We start from the raw sequence: 19,321 nt of genomic DNA, 5'->3' as shown, positions 1-19,321 counted from the left end.
TGCAGGAGCCCACATCCCTCTTCAAATACCCCCTCCTCCTCCTCCTCCTCCATCCCACAAACGCACGCCCTCCCTCCTTGAACCTCATGAGAGAGAAAGTGAGATACAATGAAACTCGGCCAAAAACTTGGCGGAGCTTCAAGTGAGAGCTCCGGCGGCCGACACAAAGCTTGCGCTCGGCGTTAAAAAGTTTAACACTTCTTGCTGGAATCGGTTCTTTTTGCAGAGAGCTACATCAGACACGCAAGGAAGAAGGAAGCCGCCATTATATCCAAGACAGTGTTCCTCATCCCCCCCCCCAACCCCCGTCTTCGTCTATCATTTCCCAAGACTGTTTACCTCAAACACAAGAGCAACGCCGCCTGAGCTCATTATGGACAGCCAAGCCGCAATATACTGCCAAGCCCTGCCCCACAGCCTCCGTTGTCTTGGGAACCCAGCATCCAAGAACATGGAGGGGAGGGATGGTGCTGGATGTGATGTGTTGAGAAGGTGTGTGGGAGGGGAGGGGGGGCATGATGTCATCCTGTGGCATGGAGGGGGCCAATCAAACCCTGAGAAAATTATGTCACCTTTTGTTGAGCCGGTCCATTCAGGGCTATAGAAGTGCAGTGAATTGAGAGCTGCGGAGAGGTCATTTTTCCCCCCTGAGCTGCGTATGTGTGTGAGAAAAAGCGGGGGAGAAAAATAAAAAAAAAAGGGGGGGAGGGGGGGCAGGCAAGTAGGGAAATCTATTGTGGACATGCTAATGTTGTTGACCATAAGTAGGGCCATAAAGATGTCATGAAGCTCAACTTCCAAAAAACATCAGCGCCGGGGCCTTCCCACCCCCTTTTTCTTTTACAGACGGTGATGACCTCTTACCCCCCCCCCCCCACACACACACACACACGCACACACACTCACACACACTCACACACACACAGGCAAATTTGATTCTTAATATGATCCCTATGACGCTTTGAACAACTTGTCAGAACATCGTCAAGCGGTAGAATAAAAGCCCCAAGCACACCGCAATGGAGTCCAACCCCGGTCCCCTTTGTTTTATTGCGCGGAGAAAGGCAACAATAAGCAACCCCTCGAGGAATAATTACCCCCTTAGCAACTCTGCACCCCCCCACCCCCCCACATACCCCCCACCCCCCCCGCCCACAAGGCCAAACCTTATTGAATCCCAGCTGAAATTGACAGTGAACGACAGTTGAATGGCGGAAGTCACTGCTGAATTGTTGAACTCACTTCAAGCTAATTACAACCAATAAAAAGCATTTGTAGCAAACACTGGAATGTAGGAGCTGCGGGAATTTTTTATTTTTTTTTTATCCACAAAATGGCAAGAAACTCCCTGCAGTTTCACTCGCGTTGACCTGGACCGTGACATTAAGCACTTCTCCGTCAACATCACACACACACACACACACACACACACACGGTTTACAGAAACTACATTCGGCAACAAACACATTTTCCATGATGTCATCCCTTTCTACAAAAAAAGTAAACGTTCTTTTGTGCAGTAAAATTTCTTTTTTTTTTATATACCACTTGAAAAGTGACCTATTATTCACAAAATAAAACCCTGTGATTTCCAACAGCGATTCAGTGCATAAACCTTTAAATGTCACATTTTCACTGTAAACTTCACCTTCACTCTTGCAGGACAGAAAAAAAAAAGAACAGAGTGTTACAACGACTGATAAACCTCCCCCAGATTGGCACATACTGGCCCAACTGGTAATGAAGCCAGTATGACTAATGACACAAACACACAAACACACACACACACACACACACTCACACACACACACACACTCACACACACACAAAACCAACTTATTGGTTATTAATCTCATAGATCTGCAAACAAGGTAGCATCTTACAGTTTTATTAGTTAGGGTTTCACAAACACACAAAAGTTATGAGGCTGTAAATCATCATCGGAACAAACATCTTGACAGGATTATTAACTTGTAATAACAAGGCTGCTGTTGAAATGTAGCATCGCATTCATGAAGCGCCCGTGATTACAATGGCTTCTTTGTGACCTCAATTAGAAGATGTCAAATGACAAAAGGTACATTTGGAATACATTTCCTGTTCTCTTCACAAGATATACTTTGGTGTAAGTGCTGCTTTCAGTCAGTAAAAAAAAAAAAAAAAAAAAAAAAAACTGATTATATTCCATTTACAGTTCCAGCACACAGTCGATGTCACAACTGCAGCGTGCGAGTAACAGCGCGAATAAACACTGAATATCGAAAGCAGATGTATATAAGGGAAAATATTAATCCGGGGGTTCGATTTAGGAAAAAAGTCGAAAACAATGTTGTGGCAACTACGGCAAACGTACATTCACGGAGATGACGTTCCTATGGAGAAGCCTCTCCAGACGGTGAATGCACTCCGCCGTCCCGCTGAGTTCGAGTCCCGGCTTCTCCGAGTCTGAGCTGCAGGACGCTTGGATCCTGAGAGCGGGACGCCAGGAGCAAAACATCTGCTGCAGGGGATGCTGGTCCGCAGTCCAAACCAGGGATTTAGAATGATCCTAGAAACATAATACAGAAAACTAATGATTGACTTAGGCCAAAAAAACACTTGAGCACTCACACGTGTTTCTCATGCCCACACTGACGAAAAGGAGAGGTTTTAATCGTTCCTGAAAAGCAACTGTTATTCCAAAGAAGCCAGAATTGATCAACGTGCGAGGTTCTCCTCCTCTGATGCCTTAAAAAGATTTGGCTGCTCGCACAAACTTTCCACATGCACACAAAAAAAAAGGGGCTTGTAGAAGAAATTATCACATTAAGAGCGGTGGCAAAGCCTGAGCCCAGCGGTTTTGCTTCCAGCAGCGTGGATCCGATGAATCCCTGAGCCCCTTTTTCACATCACATCATCTCAAGTCAAACGCCACGATTGAGACGGCGAGGCTAGTATCGCCTTAGGCACGGAAAAATATGATTTAAAAGAGTTTCCTCTTTAAAGAAATAAAACAGCACTTTTATCTCAAGTGTAAGTGTGTTGGTGGATGAATGTGTCTTATGAGAGCGGTGTTGATGAGGGTACAACATCTGCTTTTTTTTTTTTTTAAGACGACGTCAGAGCGCTCCGAGGTGAGGTAATGCAGGTAGGTGGCCTCTCCACAACCCTAAAGCAGGCTGCTTTACCTGTGCTTGTGCATACAGCCTCCCACAATATGACATTACGTCGTCGCCTCGTCCCCCCCCCTCACACACACACACACCCCATCCACTCAGCCAAAGTGGCGGGACCGGCCCATCCCGCTTTGCTCGAGGAAAGAACAACGTGTCAGATGAGAAGTAGTCATCCATCAGTGATTCTCATCTTCTTTCTGCACCTCTGAGCTGGTTTACCTGAGAGGAGTCACGTTCCACCGTGCACACAGGAAGTGGCCTCACTCTTCTTCCCCCCGGGTCTCACACATCATCACGTCTCTCCGACTCTCCTCCCTCACCTTTGGTTGTGCGCTCCGCCACTCAACGAGCATCCTCTCGCCTGATTTTTTCCCCTCTATCGCCCCTTTTTTGCCCTCTATTCTGTATTTTCCCTTCCCACGTTTCCCTCCTGTGCCTCGCCTTGGACCCGAGCCAGCGGAGGAGCATCAGCACACAGAACCAGGTCCCAACCTGCCTCCGAGTTTCAGCCTGCCCGTGTACGCCTGTCTGTGCCTGGGGCCTGCGACTGGAGGCCGGCCCCCTATCGCCCTTCCGCATCAGCACATCTACAGTACCTGTCTGCTGGCTCCCTGCCATCCACACACACACACACACACACACACAGTTCCCCTTCATTTACCTGGAGGGAGGAAAAAAAAGATAACCCGAGCCTTAAATCTACAGAAAAAGACGACTCATGTTGAGGTCAAGCATGATTGACCTCCGTGGAGAACACCGACGACGACCCCGAGAGGCGCACGTATACAGTACCACTCATTCAGCCCCGCGCACACAAGCCCATCAACAGGTTTCTTTGAAGGGCCCTGACTCCGTGGTGGGCCATCAAAGCATATCTTCATTCAGTGCCACTGAAAGGATCTGAGGCTCCTGAGAGACGCCGTGTTTGAAGTGATATCTCTGTGCCACTGCATTCTTTACCATGCTGTCATGACTTCAGTTACACAATACTTTTTTTTTTTTTAAAAAGAAAGAACACGGGGCATAAAGCCAGTAGCACCACCCTGATCACGTCTCGCATGTATATGAACCACCGCTAACTTTGTTTGATGGGTGGATGTGCCACACTGTTGTTTATAGCAACTGTCAGCTCATAATAAGGCCGCACTGTGTGCGATCACATATTCCACTTGAATGAAGATCAAATAACAGATAGGCAGCAAAAAAAAAAGACAGAGTCATCCTTACCTGTCGAATCTCTTGGGCTCGTGTTTCCATGACTCAGCCTCCTTTCGGCGCTCACCTCAGACCATCTGAAAGAGATAAAGGACGGGGGAATGAGATGATTCAGAGAGGAGCTCACTCAGAGTAAACATACGAGTCGACAGAGGGACCAGATGTAATTGCTCTGCCCAAACTTGCATTAACACTCTGGCAAATATTTATTTTTCTACTTTGCAGCGAGAGAGCAATCAGTTCCTTCCTCTGCTTTCACAGAAACCAGGAAGGGGTTTTTATTGCCAAGTGTCTTTGCACCTACGAGGGATTTGATGTGGTGATTGATGCATAGCAATAAACACAGTGCAGTACCAACAAGACGTCATTAAACAAATAGAAAGGGTAGAATACAGTAGAATATGAAATACAGGAGCACGTTTAAGTATGTAGGTAATTAAAGTGTGTGTAATTAAAGGATTTAGAATGTGAGAGACCGAGGTATGAGGTGAGTCTTAAAAGTAAATATGAGTGAAAATGCATAAGCGAGCTGGCAATCGTACTATTTGAAAGCGACGTGCTACAAGTTACGTTTTAAAAAGTGGAATCTTCTCTTGATCGAGGACCGAGGACGGAGACCGACGCTGTGCTTTCTGGACCGGCGACAGCTCGCCGGTCCCCTCTTGGTCCATTCGCGGACAAAAGGTGCTCTCTGCTTCTGAGTTTCGCCGTCCCAGACCTGTTACCTTGGCAACAAATGCACTGTTTCCAAGTGACACAAAGCCCCCTGAACTTAAGAACCTCCTTTCAGGTTGAAGGCTCCAAGAGTTGAGGGGGGAAAACAGCAATAACAGGACGGCGGGGAGAGAAACTGAATACCGGCAAATTGCTTCCCAGAGTTTCTGGAGGACATGGTAAAATGATTCTCTCTTTCCTCTCCCCCCCCTTTTAAAAATACCTTTCCCTGGCACCAGGCGCCGTAGGTGGCTGTGTGCCGCGTCGGTCCCCGTTTCTTTTATACCCCTTCTTGTATTTCCCTCTTTTGCGAGCTATCGCAACGAGCTAAGTGAGTTATCATGTAGACCGGGGCAGCATGTGGCTAGGCTAAGCCTCCAGATGAGGTCATGTTTAGAGGGTTGCTCAGGTCTTGATTAGCTCAGGGGTACGGGGCTCTCTCTAATATTGGACACCCCTTTGTGTGGCGAGATTACTACCTTATGAAAAGCCGCCCCTGCTGACACGCCTGATGGGATCAGAGCTTCCTGCCTGCTGCATCGTCCGACTTATGAGCTCTCCTCACACACACACACACACACACACGGCCCAAACACCGAGCTCACACACTTGAACCTCTCAGAAAAAGACCATGTAATGACCACAACCGGTGACCCCCAGATGGGAAACAACCCTGCGTTTATTAACGAGGCCAGATGACACACAAACACACGTCTCCTCCAGCCACTCTCCAATGAAAATCACATGATGGACCACGTCCAGCGGAGAATCTCCACCTCCCCCCTTCGAAAAAACATCAACAAACAACGTTTAAAAAAAAGAGAGAGGATTCAGAGGCAAAGCTTTCAGGGGATTTAATCCCAGCGGTCCTCTAAAGAGGGCTGAGGCTATAGGATGATTTCAATTATTTGATATAAATTCTGATGGTCCATTAGTTCAAAATAAAGCTCTGATTATAAGAGACGTGTAAACAGAAAGTTTGCAAACAAAAACCTGCGTCAGGGTCCAAAGCAGAGTGCTGCTTTTTTCCAGATGTGTAATGGACTGTTAATTAGCAGCTGCCTTACTTTTCACGTAATTCCTTTTTCCTAAATAAATCTGCTTCGAAAAAACGGAGAACAACGGAAGAAACGCAGCGTTCTGCTTCGCTCGAAACTTTAAACACCTAGTAGTTTTTTTTCTAGTTCTACTGTTGAGGAGCCTGCGCTAACAAAACGCTCACATTTCTGCAGTGGAGTTTGTGAAATCAAATAAACACTTGGGATGTGTACACACACACACACACACACACACACACACACACACACACACACACACACACACACACACACACACACACACACACACACACACACAAGTAAGGGACACTGGCACAACCTTGCGCCAGTGGTCCTTTAAACCAGTCATGTGAAACGACCCGTTCATTTCTGCAAATCAGATTAGATCTCCGAGCTGAGGTCCACACACACACATTTAAAGCTCTCTCTCTCTCTCTCTCTCTCTCTCTCTCTCTCTCTCTCTCTCTCTCTCTCTCTCTCTCTCTCTCTCTCTCTCTCTCTCACACACACACACACACACACACAGCTTAATCAGATTCTGTCCCACAAACTTCTTGAACGTTCGCAAACTGCAAGCGTCGGCTAAGGCCCAGAAATACCGGCTCACATTGGTGCATCTAAACTTCGGATACAGACGACGCACTAAAACGAGCGTAGCTGAGGCCGCAACTTCGACAAAACGATTTCTTTGTCGAGGGGAAAAATCATAGAGGGCCGCGCTAAGCCTCCTTTCAGCGGGCGTTCGACTGCCGTTTGGCAGCTCCGCTGTGGAATGAGCGCATGTGGAAACATGTTTATAGTGTTTTTTGGCAGGAATGCAAATGATAGATGATTCGCAAATGATTCAGGTCCCGTTGGGGTTACGGAGCAGCGATGTGTTAAAGCAGGGAAATCACGCTCGCTTCTTCTTCCTCAAATTAGTGTCAACTTTTCCTGGCTCCATGATGTTTTTTGTTGTGATTTTTTTCGTAATTATTCCCATGAGGGATCGAGTCAGCGGATGAACAAGCACTGTGAGGGTGATAAGACATCGTGAGAATGCAGAGATTTCTGCTTCTACGGCGCCACTTGAAACGTCTCGGCACATTTTACTTTCGGTGATCAGATTTGCAACACAAATGTTAAAAGTAGCTGGTTTGGCTGCTGGTGGACCGGTCGTCTTAATCAAACCCAGACAGTTGGAAGAAGTACAAGTCTCTCTGTCCCTACAGGATCTCCTTTAAGTCTCCACTTTGCTAATCAGAAAGCCCTTCAACTACATCAGCATGTCCCTTTGGCCCAACCACCCTCTGTTTGTCTCCGTGTTCGTCATAATCAACATCCTAAACAGCCGTGCAGCTCATCCTCTGTCCTCCGTTTGCCCTTGGTGGCACGGAGGTCAGAGGGTGGGAAGCTGTGGGTGGCAGGAAGCTGAGACCGTCTACAACGGGGTGTCAGGACTCTGTCAGTCAGCCCGACTCAAGTTCAGCTCGATCGGGTTGATCCTCTCCACCCGGTGGACATCTGAGAAGTTTAGCGACGGAGACCGGCAGCGGAGGAGCGGAGGGAGCGGAGAGGCCGCACCCGGGGGTTAGATTGCACTGGATGCTCGGATAAGAGGACAGGAAAGGGCAGAGTGGGGCGGGGCGACATTGGGGGAGCCGGCTGACGGGGCTACTGTTACACAGGAAGAGCTCACTCATCCCTCAGATTGCTTGCCACACCTGGGAAGGCCAGGACCTGGATCAGTCACGCGGTGCCACTGGCCTGGAGTTGGGACTCGGTCACCAGATCCTCCGATCGGACCCACTGTGACGTGCAGGGTCACTTCTACAGCAAGGGTGGACAATTGACGGTTTTACATGTTTTAGCAAAAAAATAAATTAACCTTGATGGAAACCGTTTTGCAAAGTGTAATAAATCAAAGAGAATTTGGAACATTTCAGTTCACCACTGGTTTTCCATTAATCACAGTGCAGAAACAGAACATGAAGCATGCTTGACAAAGTAATTCATCAAAAATAATCTTTCCAACATTTTTGTCAAAGTTACATTGTTAGCTGCAAAGTCCTTTTTGCGGCCTTCAAGGTCCGACCTTGAGGTTTGAAAAATTGAAAAACATCCTTTTTTGTATGTTCTGTATGTTATAAATGGCAGCTTTTACATAAAAAATACTGAGTCTGTATACAGATGCAATACCATGTGACAGCAGCAATAACTAGACAAGCCAGATTCAAGTCTATTGATTTTAAACCTTACTAAAATCATAGCATTTGCAGGTTACAGAATCTAAAAAATAAAGGGTTGTGGTCTGTTGTTAATAATATATCTTATAGGCTGTTAGTCACACACAATATGGGCTCTCATAATGCTGATATTTGCTCATTATGTTTGACATTTGTATGAGCTACAAGCCATAAATTCAATGATGTAAAAAAACTGTAAAAAGTAACCGGATAAGGAAATGCTGTGATGTAACTGGAGAGACATATGGTCAGTCCTACAACACACATTCCTGACAACACACACACACACACACACACACACACACACACTGGTAAAATAAACCACGCTGTAGTATCTTCATCTGGAGTGCATTTCCTGTCCTTTGGCTTCGGCACATGTCCGCTAGTTGCTGTTTAACACCACCGCATCTTTCTGAGCTCTCTGCCTGCACACAAAGCAACCGTCTCACTGGAAACACAACACAACTTTAGGTACAAGGACCACGACCTTACACGTCGGTCCTGGTGTTGAACATTTTAAACAGTGAAATGCACTCGCCACATCTGGAAAGATCCTACGCGGTGGATTACGTTGGTTTGGGGTCTCGTTTTTAGACGTGCAATCATCAGTGTCATGAAATGACCCGAAACTCACACGGGGAGTGGAAACCTAGACTATAATAAAATTATAATCAATGGGCTTTTCTAATAAGACAGATGTTTGACAGCCCCTTGGTGAACATACCGTGGAGAGAAAAAAAAAACTAATTTGAGCGTCAAATTTTACGAGGTGAGAAGTGAGGAGACAGTGATGATGAAACAAACAAAAAATGCCTTGAAATTATCTTCCAACACCTTCTTAACCCAGCAGAGGCAGTAAGCAGGAGTGGTCACAGGAGCTGTGAAATGTTAGTTTTAGAGTGAAAGTAAACAGGCGCTCCCATGGTGGGCCTGTACCCTACACAGTGTAAGCACATGTTTCCCATTGTGGTTAAAAGGGAAGGGGATTAAAGCGTAGTGCAGCCGGAGCCACAGCCACGCACCCCATGGTGGGATCACAGTACTCTCAGGTCTTTCAGTACTGCTGATGCAGCCCAGTTGGAAGTGGTGTGTCGGGAGATGCCGTGGCCAGATCTGTCCGACGGACAAGTCGCGGGGCCCTCTAGAGCCCGAATATGAGGCCTTTTCTTTGGGGGGTGAGGAGGCGGACACGTTCCCGTGTTGACAGAACCGCCTGGCTGAGGCTGGCAGACACTCGCATAAACACGGGCGAAGGTAAGGATTATGAAGAGGTGTTGAAACCAAACAGAATTTACTTTTCAGAGGCCTGATATTGTCTCTGTGAAAAAAAAAGAGATCACCTTCAAAAGTAAGATTAAAAAGACAGAAACGGAGGTAGAATGGAGGAGGGGGGGGGGATTTAGACTGAAAACAAAAAGCAGGTTTTTGGCTGCCAAATATGAGGTTTTTCACCCCCGGGGCCCCCGGGGGTCAAATAGGCCACATTCAGGTACCACAGGGGACAGTAAAAGCAGGAGACTGTGACTGTGCAGCCAATTAAAGGACACTTTAAAAAAAAAAAGGCAAATAGTGGAAGGGACATTGAAGAAGATACGCATAGTGGAGCATAACTGCACTTACCTAAAAAGAAAAAAAAAAACCTGCCAATTAACCAACACCCCATGAAGCTCAGCTGCGACCGCTTCAGCTGGACGGTTTCCATGTGCAGCGAGTTAAAACACTTTCTGTGCGAGGTAACAAAGGATGTGGAGGGAAGGTCAGACGCTGTTTGAGGGTGTGCTGAGCTTGATTCGTAAAGAAAAAAAGAAAGAAGAAAATCGGACAGAAGTCATAAAAGTTATGAGGAGGTGGAGGTGGCTGCTCTAAAAGCCTAAGCCAAAGCATTACGTCTCGGATGAAAACGCACTAAAAATACACAAGACTCTGTTTTCTCAGGTACGTAAACTGTCACAATGGGTTGGAAATGAAAATGTTCAAATGCGGCAGGAGACACAAAGAAAGCAGACAAACACATGGATGTGGTCGTATTAAATCATCATTTGGTTGACTATTGATGTTTTTTCTAAAGCACATTTATAATTGCCAAATGGGCTTTTCAGTGCCTCCTGGAGCTCAAGAGCTCAAACTGGATGCGTCTCGTACACTCCAGTGAAAAGTGAGATGTAACTCTCAGCCAGACGAGCCGAAGCCAAGTATTCAGGAAAAAAAAAAAGTTATCGAGTGTCATTCTTAACCTCTCGGCCTCGACGCCCACACGCATAAACGCAGATAATTGCATGTCTGTGTCACCAACGTGTCTGTCAGTCTAATGTATCGTCTCCCTGTTTGTGGGAGGGACAGGGGGGAGGAGGGGGGAGAGTACAGCGTGGTCGTGTTTTTAAACTTTATGTGGTGTTAGGGATCAGTTCTTTAAAGGTCACACTGGGCAAGTTAGGTAAACGCTGTTCCCTGTCGGGTCCAGGTGACCGTCGGCCAATAGTTTCGCAACACACACGAGCACCGCTCTGACCACTTCATGACATCAGCCGTTTCCCATTTCCAATGACGCCACGCTGACATTCAGCTCTCCTGTAGGACTTTTTGTGTGTTTCTAAAAAAATGAAATAAAAAAATGAACTAAATGTCAAAAAACACTTTCTGAAGATTTTATTCTTTAAGATCCAAGCACGCCTCTCGCCGCAAGCACAGCCACAGAGCAAGATGGCCTGGCATGGGATGAAGCACCATAATAGAGTTTTCCTATTGACACTGATCACAGTGTTACATGAGATGAAGTTAGAGGGGAGATCTGTCAAACTCCCTTGATTGCAAACATCCTCCGACGCGCATTCGTCCATCGACGCACGCGCCCAGAAGGAACGCCGCCTCGCGTGCGCACGTCAACAGAACACGCACAGCTCCTCATGTTAATGCCACGGGACCGCAGCGGTGGAAAAAGGTGGTCCGAGGAGCACATCGAGGCTAATCCGGCCGGGGGATTAGGAGTGGGCAAATATCGCCAATGACAAACAAATAACTAACATTCCTGGTGTGTGTGGTTACAAGCCCCCCGGGGCCTCCGGCTAGAACCCGGCAGGGTCTGGATCCAATCCCTGCTTTTCGAGTCCACGCTCCAATGTGACACAACTTGCTAATAATCCCAACTTGTTTAACAAACCAGGAACACAGACCACCAACATTAGAGACCTGCAAAGTATGGATTGCATGTAGGCATCGCCGTGGAGATTATTGCAGAGGAATGCCGGACAGATAAAGTAACCATAAATTCCTTCACAGGTTCGGTTGATTAGTGGCGTGTGATGAAACTGAGATCAAAGGTAAAGCAGTGAAAGCAGGTTGTCATTTGGTCAGTGCCCGTTTTCTGTCACCAGGAAAAGAGGAGAAACCACTGGAAAATGCAGACACGGCAGGTTTCCCTCCAATCTGTCCCACCAGCTCTTTTGTCACATGTGACATCAGATGAGACGCTCCACTAAGTCTGAACTTGGTTGGATGCTCGGGGGCCTTAATCTCACTCTGTATGTGCGTGTGTTGAGAAGCATGTCTTCCCTTCGCTCTAATCCGCCTATTTTGTTTCGGTCCACTGTTCAGATTCAAGGTGGAAAAGTGCCGGAGACCGCAACGTGCTTTACCTGCTGAGCCCGGAGACTCACCAAGCCTTGGACTTGGACTTTAACCCTCCCCCCAACACGTCCCCGGCCCTGCACAAAAGCTAGCTTGGGGTGCGGCCGAGAGCTTTAGCAACAAAATAACTCTTTCAGTCTTCACTCCGCATGGTTCTGACTGCAGGGCGCTGAGGTTGCCAATACCGAGAAGTCTCTCACTGGACTTCCTCCCCTCCTCCTCCTCCTCCTCCACCCTTCTAATCCTGGCCTACATGACTGACTCCGACTGAAAGCCCCACACGCCAGAGGTGGGAGCCAAAAGCGCTGTGAGACTCTAAAAAAAAAAAAGAGACCACCTGCTCATCAAACTAAATTGCACTCACCGAAGGCAATGGGGAACAGAGAGAATGAAAAGGGGGGGGGGGGGGGAACAAAACAAATAAGTAAGAATAAAAAGACAAGTCATTGCTCTCCCTCTGTGATCTTGGCAGACAAAAGAACAAATTGCGTTTCTGCGTCATGGCGCTCCAGGGTCAAAAAAAGCGGCGAAGGGTCCCTCTCAGTGCTGTTTGTGTGCGAGCATGTTTAGAGCAGCTCCATCGGTTCCCACACGAGAGCCAGAGAGGTGCGCAGGCCTCCGCTCCAGCCTTTCATCTTGGCTTCCCTTTTGTATTCCCGCTCCACTCTGTTGTCTCTCTCTCTCGCCTCTATTGGGTGGAATTGACTGTTATTATTCCAAACAGCATTATCTTTATTAATGCCACAGGTCTCAGGACTGTGTGCTCCCCGGGAGCCGGGTCCGGACGGAGCTGCAAGCAATCTCCCTAGATAAAAGCTCAGCGGAGAGCTGTATGCAAGCCAGAGCGCTCCAGCAGGCCTTCATCCTCCCTCCTCGTCCTCAGAGAGAGAGGGAGAGAGAGAGAGGTGCAGGCTCCTACAAAGAGAGATATGGCTTTAATCTTCGCACTTTCAGTCGGGTAGAAACGTTTGAGCTGAGAGCGGCTCTCTGGACGGCCATCAGAAGGCACAACAAACAAATTGTGTTATTACCGGAAATGATATCGGAAAAATAAAATATCCATAATGACAAAGTTTTTGAGCTGGATTTCGAGGGAAAGGCTTTGGTTACTGTTCGGGTTATAAGTCGTGAAACTTTATCTTCCGGTGCTACAGTTTATGAGTCCATTTCTGTTGCGGTTTATATATCGACGGCGGCTCGCATGAACCCGCAGCCGAGCCCCCCCCCCCACAATGTCAGCCTTGCGTGACGAGTTATTTTAAAGGCGGTGTGGAGAGCTGACGTGTGGCCGGGCCAGGCCGGGGCAGCGGCCGGGGTCTCGGCTTAGTGCCTCAAGCCCCTCGCTCCAGTGGTCACAAAGCATCAGCTCCCGGCCCGAGCCCGGACACTGATTTATGGGACAGGGGGGGATTACCATCAAACCAGCCGTGAGGACCACCCAGATGGTGGCACAGGACAAACAGCCACACAAACACACACACACACACACACACGCTAAAAATCAAATATGCTTCACAAAAGCAAATCCACATCCGTATGAATGCAAAGACATGTAAGATTTGAAATATTAAGGATTACAACTTTCTGGAGATATAAACCAGCGTGAAAAGCTACACACGCCCATTTCGCAATGCCTCCGTTGACCACTCAAGTGCAGTGGGAGGGATTAGTGCGCCAAGGCTTCCTCATTACCGCGAAGCGAGGGAGCCAACTCTGCTCATCAGGGTTCATGTGTATGTACAGGATGTGCCTGGTTAGAGTAATTCCTCTCGATCACGTCATGCCCTTTCCTTTTCTCTCACTTCGGTTTGCATCATGCATAATTGAAGAGTGACGACTTGTGTAATTGTCTATCTAAACTGACCCAGGTCCAAAACAAGAGCGTTGTGTGCGGTTACAGATGGGGAGCAGAAGCACGAAGGCCGCAAAACTCTGGATTTCATCAAAACCTTTTTTTTTTTTTTTGCAAATCCAACAAAAAGTTGGTGACATTCAACTCGATCGCATCACGTTTAATAATTCGCTTACCGCAGGCCTGGACTCTCGCTTTTCATCCCGAAATGCATCCACCACCCTTTAATACTTTCCCACCAAGTCACATTTTCATCCAAGAACATGAGCAAATATACTGAGAAAAAGCAGGAGGAGCAGGGGGGGGGGGGGAGCACATATTTCTCACTTGCCAGGGCACAGCACAGCTCAACCTCAAGGCACCGGTTGGATGAGCTGAACAATAAGAGTCAATGACAAATCGGACGTGGTGCATTCCTTGAGCAAACACTCACCTCATAAAGGGAGACGGGTAGGCAAACACTCACCTGCCCTGAGCTAATAACTTGTGTGTAGGCAAACACGCAAACACACACACACACACACACAAGTACACACTTGAGCTTGTCGATACGTTGGGACAATGATGGGAATTGAACGGCTTAAAGTGGCACATTTCATGACGGAGAGCCACATTTAGCAGCTTTCGTAAGACCCGGAGAGGAAAGCGGGAGATCTGGGTGTCTTTGTGAAACGTGGAAAACGCCTGGTTACTAAACTATAATGTATACGACGGGCCCACCATGTTTAGGGTTTCTCTTAATCGGCGCGCTGCATAAATAAACAGAAATTGATTGATTCTAACCAAGGCCATCACAATGGCTCCGGGAGGAGGATTTCAGCGGCTTACACGTAATGTATTTGATAATAAGCTGCACATTATAAACCACATGTCTATACGTAGTGTAACGTGTGCGTTTAAAAACTGTCCGCATGCTTGTGTGGCAGGAAAATCCTCAATGTCTACTTTTCTACCAAACAAATCACACACAGTTTCCCCTAAGGCCTTACTTCCCAGCAGAGCAGAGGAAAGCAGTGACAGTCCCTGATCATGTGACTCCCTCCAGCAGCCTTCCGATTGGACGCTCAGTCGTGGGGGGCGGAGAGAAGGGGGGGACGGTGACGGGGAGCTAGTTGGCAGCGGACACACGAGAGAAAACAAATTCCTGCCCCATCGCCATGGTGATGAGTCAACAGCAGGTCGGGGGGGCAGTGAGGGGCGGGGGGGCACAGGCTGACCTGCTGTAGTTAACAATTCATCCCCGTATCCGGCTCCCAAATGATTAGGCAAACACGGAGTGCTGCGGAGTCAAAAGGGCCCCGAGGGGCTCAGAGAGGGGGCATCACCCTGGGGTGACATGCTGACAGGCACACACTGGTTGGTAGAGGGTGGACCAGCTGAATGAGGGCCATAAAGGGATAGGGGGCACCAGTGGGGAGGAGGGGGGGGGGTCGGCCTTGCCTTTAAAAAGGAGCGTCATTAAATGACATGTTCAGGATCAGAACAACCTCTTAAGTAAAACCACAACAAATATCACCCCGTAAATTATGTGTAAATTCTTCACGTTAAGCTGAATAATTAACGTTCGGCTGTGCCAACGCTTAAAGTAGGAGTTGCGTCAGTTTTATAAGCTCAAACCACAGTAACGCTAAAGAGGTCTCTGGCTTTACGTCCGCCGCGTTGCAGAAAAGTGAAAACATGCAGCATACCTGGGCGAGCCACAAGAGCTGCAAAACATACTGGACCAAAATTTAAAAAAAAACATCCCCTTTATGACATCTACGAGCACACAGACCATTTCTTTAGAAATGTTATGCTCACCAGAAAAAAAAATCCCTGGTAGACAATTAAAGGTCAACATCTGATGAGAAGAATTCCCTTCACTGTGAAATCAAAAGAGGAAACTTTCACACATCATGCAGTGTATAGCATCCCACTGCTATATCTGCTTAACTCTCCGTTTGCCCCAGCTGGGTTCATTTAGGTAGAACAGTGTCGGAGCGTGTAATATGAGGTACCGATGGAAAATGGTTCAAAGCCTCAACCCGCAGGACCAGCTTCCAAAACACTGAGAACTTTACAGCGGAGCGGAGAAGTAATAGGGCTGGGGGGGGGGGAATAACAGCCGGGCGATGGCCGGATCCTATCAGTGTCACATCATACAAAAGGAAGAACCCATACGGATTCAAAACTGTACTTATAATGGGCTGGACTTTATGCAGTGTAATGTTTTGTCTCAGTCAGCAGAAGCTGTCACTTCCAGCACTGTCACGCCTCGGTTTGTGCTCCCCAAATCCCATTATCCGAAGGGTTGAAACGCCACCGTTTCACCACAACGGGGGTGTGAGGAGGGTGTGTCAGCAGAGAGGGCCCGCTACTGGTTCTCCAGCACTCGTCACGTCAGAGGGCCCTTTCATAAACAACGCCAGGGCACGTCCGCCCTTTAGCGGGGGGATTTAGGATCCTCGCTATAATAATCCACCCGGCGAATCTTAGAAATGAAAAACAGGACTGCATCATTTATAGTGTGCCGAAAAAAGAGGGGAGAGGAAGGAACAAAAAAGGAAGGGGGAGTAAGATCGTGATAAAAATAGCAGATGTTGGGAGTCACTTCTCGAAAGGTGTGTCATTCAGGGAGCTTGGGACGAACTTTTGGCCCAAAAGACTGAGCTCTATATTTAGCCTATTTACTAAAATAAAAAAGTGTGTTCAGCCACTGGCACTGGAACATTCCCCCTCCCCGTTTATGACCTCAGTGGTGCAGCCCGCGTCACTCATGACGAAATACAAACCATATAAAACAACAACACAAAAAAACACACACACACAAAAAAAGACCTCCTCAAATACTCATAACGAAAAACGACCGCATTTTAATGTTCCCTGTAAATGATCTTATTAAAGCAAATCCAGGTCCAGATCGACAGAAAAATATGGGTTTGGGGGATTCTAAATTTAGAACAGAGTTTGAGCCTTTCTCAGAAAGTCTCCAGTTTGCAGAAGTTGAGAGGTACTAGTTTCTGTGACTGTGTGGTCATGAAGGGAACGGGGAAGGATGTTTGACACATGTCCACGCTGCCGTGTTTGTTTACCGTACGTGCCGACCCGGGGATGAGGCTGTGTGTGGCGGGCCGGTGGGGGTGGGGGTGGGGGGATGCCCCTCGGCCAGGCTGAGGAGCAAGTGAAGCAGAAGTCCCATCTAAGCTCTAAAGCATGCGAGTTTCAGGCCCTGTAACTAAAACACAAGCGTAAACACAGGCGATTGTCAGGGATTACACCCTCTGCCATACCGCCGTAGGAGAAGCACAGACAGCGCAGGTGGAAGCGTCGCCGCGGACGCATTCTTCGCCCGTCTCCGCTCTGCCAGCGGAGCTCTGACTGACAACTCGTCATCTGCCCCTCGTTGGCTGCTTGGAAACTTGTGTAAACATCTGCGGGGCGTTTGCATGTGTGTGTGTGTGTGTGTTTGTGTGTGGGTGGGTGGGAGCCACAGGTGAGGAGGACACACACACACACACACACACACAGAAGGATTACAATGGCCTTATGTCACGTCAAAGAAGCCTTGCAGCACAATACCACACACTCTTTCAGAGACTGTCAAATCTCAGGCATATTGTATATATATACATATATATATTATATTATTATTATTATTATTATGTTCCTCACTTTCCCATGAGAGATCAATCTCGCCCGGCACATGAATAACTACAGGATGTTTTTGAAGGTTTTTCAGAGAATAAGAATAAGAAGATTTAGAGAGAGCAGCAGGGAGGAAGAGGGAGGAAGAGGGAGGAAGAGGGAGGGAGGATTATTTCCCCAGTAAACAGCACCCTCTAGAGCAACACCCTTCATTCAAAATCCTGCACTTCACTCTCACTGCTGCTGCACGGCAGACTCATCCATAACAATTACTTCATGTAAAAGTGCAACTCGATTGTTGAAACGATAAAACACAAGACAAGTTTATGGTTATTCCGGAGCGGGTTGTCTCGTTCTCTGGCTTATTTCTGAGCCACACGTACGATTACGGGGTGGGGGGTGGGTGAGGTCAAGCCACTCATTTTCCCAGCGCAAGTTGATAATGAGGCAGGCTGTTATTAAGATGTTTGCTTTAATCGTGTGCAGGGTTATTAGGGGGGAAGGTTTACAGTACACAAGAGAGATTAACACAGGCTACGCATGACGGAGAGAGCCGAGGAGGCCGACGATAAGCCGGCTACCCGCAACTGTGGAGCGGGCGGAGAAATATGAGCGCACAGTAGGACGCGAAACCAGGCAAGACAAACCTCTCCCTCCCTCTCTCTCTCTGCCTCATTCGCCCTCTTTCTCTCTCTCTCTGTTTGCCTCAAATCATGTTACACAACCACAAAGGAATGCCTCGTATACGGGAGACAGATTTTAAACAAGCGGAAAAGGAAAAAGAACAGCAAAGAGCGGATGGCGGCGGGGGGATCCATCGGAGCAGTAGGTGTTTGTTCGGTGCCTTTTTCTTGTTTGTATAAAAAGGACAAGATGGCAGGGGAGGCTTCTGGCAGTACTGTAAAGACACACCGCAGTGACACACAAGTCCAGACACATATGCACACCAAACTACTTCACACATGCTTACATAAACTCCCAAAAAAATCGGCCCCTGAGACTCACGGTTGTGTGCAACGACCAGGGGAGAGAACTACACGTTTGCCTCCATATTTTTCCATGCCATTAATAAAAATAGACATTGTACTGTTTCAATGCATTTTGTTGGAATTCGGGGAGCACTTAGAAATCCATCATTTTATGAGCTTTTTGAAACTTTCCCACAGAATTCCTGTTTCTTTTTTCCGTGCGTTTGACCCAAACGCATTAAAGTAGCACTCAATTAGGACGGCACACGGAGCCCTGAAATGTGGCGCTCGTACGCTACTTAAACGTAACGTATAGCACCCACCGCCCGTATTTATGAGACCCGTGGTGCATTAAGGAAAAAGGCTATTTCATTAAAAGTAGACAAAGGAACGTCATTCATGTTACACAACTAAAAATGGGGGGGGAAAGTGTGTGGATCAGGTGGATCCACACTTTGATCGGAAGACAAAAGTCTGATTCAGGTGCACAAATAATAACGTGCTTTTTGCACGACGCGGTTCGACTGTATTCGTAAAAAGGTGTGTGTATGTATGTGTGTGTGTGTGTGTCTGTTTGTCTTTGTGTGTATCAAGTTAGCAGAAGGTCAGAGTGGTGAAGCATTCGAACACTGTTTGTTCTCTCCCATGTTCTCTCGGGGACCAGCCTGTTTGCGAGTTTGAACAGTGACGTGTGAAACCCGTAAAAAACAGGACGCAGCGCCGCTCTGTTTGCTCAACAGCACCCAAAAGAATGAACTGCCATTACAAAACAAATCCTTCGGCCCGCATTCCTCCTGTCCGTCAAACCCTACCTGTCGAACGAGATGTGACACAGAGCGGAAAGGAGGCGGTGACAGCAGGAAGATCCACATCGCGGCGGGGTGAC

The 19,321-nt window shown here is 47.6% G+C and overlaps 1 long non-coding RNA gene across 1 annotated transcript in view; it reads right to left on the bottom strand.

Annotated features, from left to right (window-relative positions):
- Nucleotides 1-1,424: 1,424 nt before the first annotated feature.
- LOC311030983 overlaps nt 1,425-19,321 on the bottom strand; it is a 46,646-nt gene continuing 28,749 nt past the window's right edge. Inside the window, exons 2-3 of the long non-coding RNA XR_014599028.1 lie at nt 4,383-4,447; nt 1,425-2,548 (exon numbers count right to left, since the gene is read on the bottom strand). This is a non-coding gene — a long non-coding RNA (uncharacterized lncRNA). The remainder of the gene's footprint in view (nt 2,549-4,382; nt 4,448-19,321) is intronic.

The sequence above is a fragment of the Eutrigla gurnardus genome (assembly GCF_963514095.1).
Source record: "Eutrigla gurnardus genome assembly, chromosome: 20".
NCBI lineage: Eukaryota > Metazoa > Chordata > Actinopteri > Perciformes > Triglidae > Eutrigla > Eutrigla gurnardus.
The sequence above is the reverse complement of the archived record's forward strand: the minus strand, read 5'-3'. Positions and strand labels throughout refer to the sequence as shown.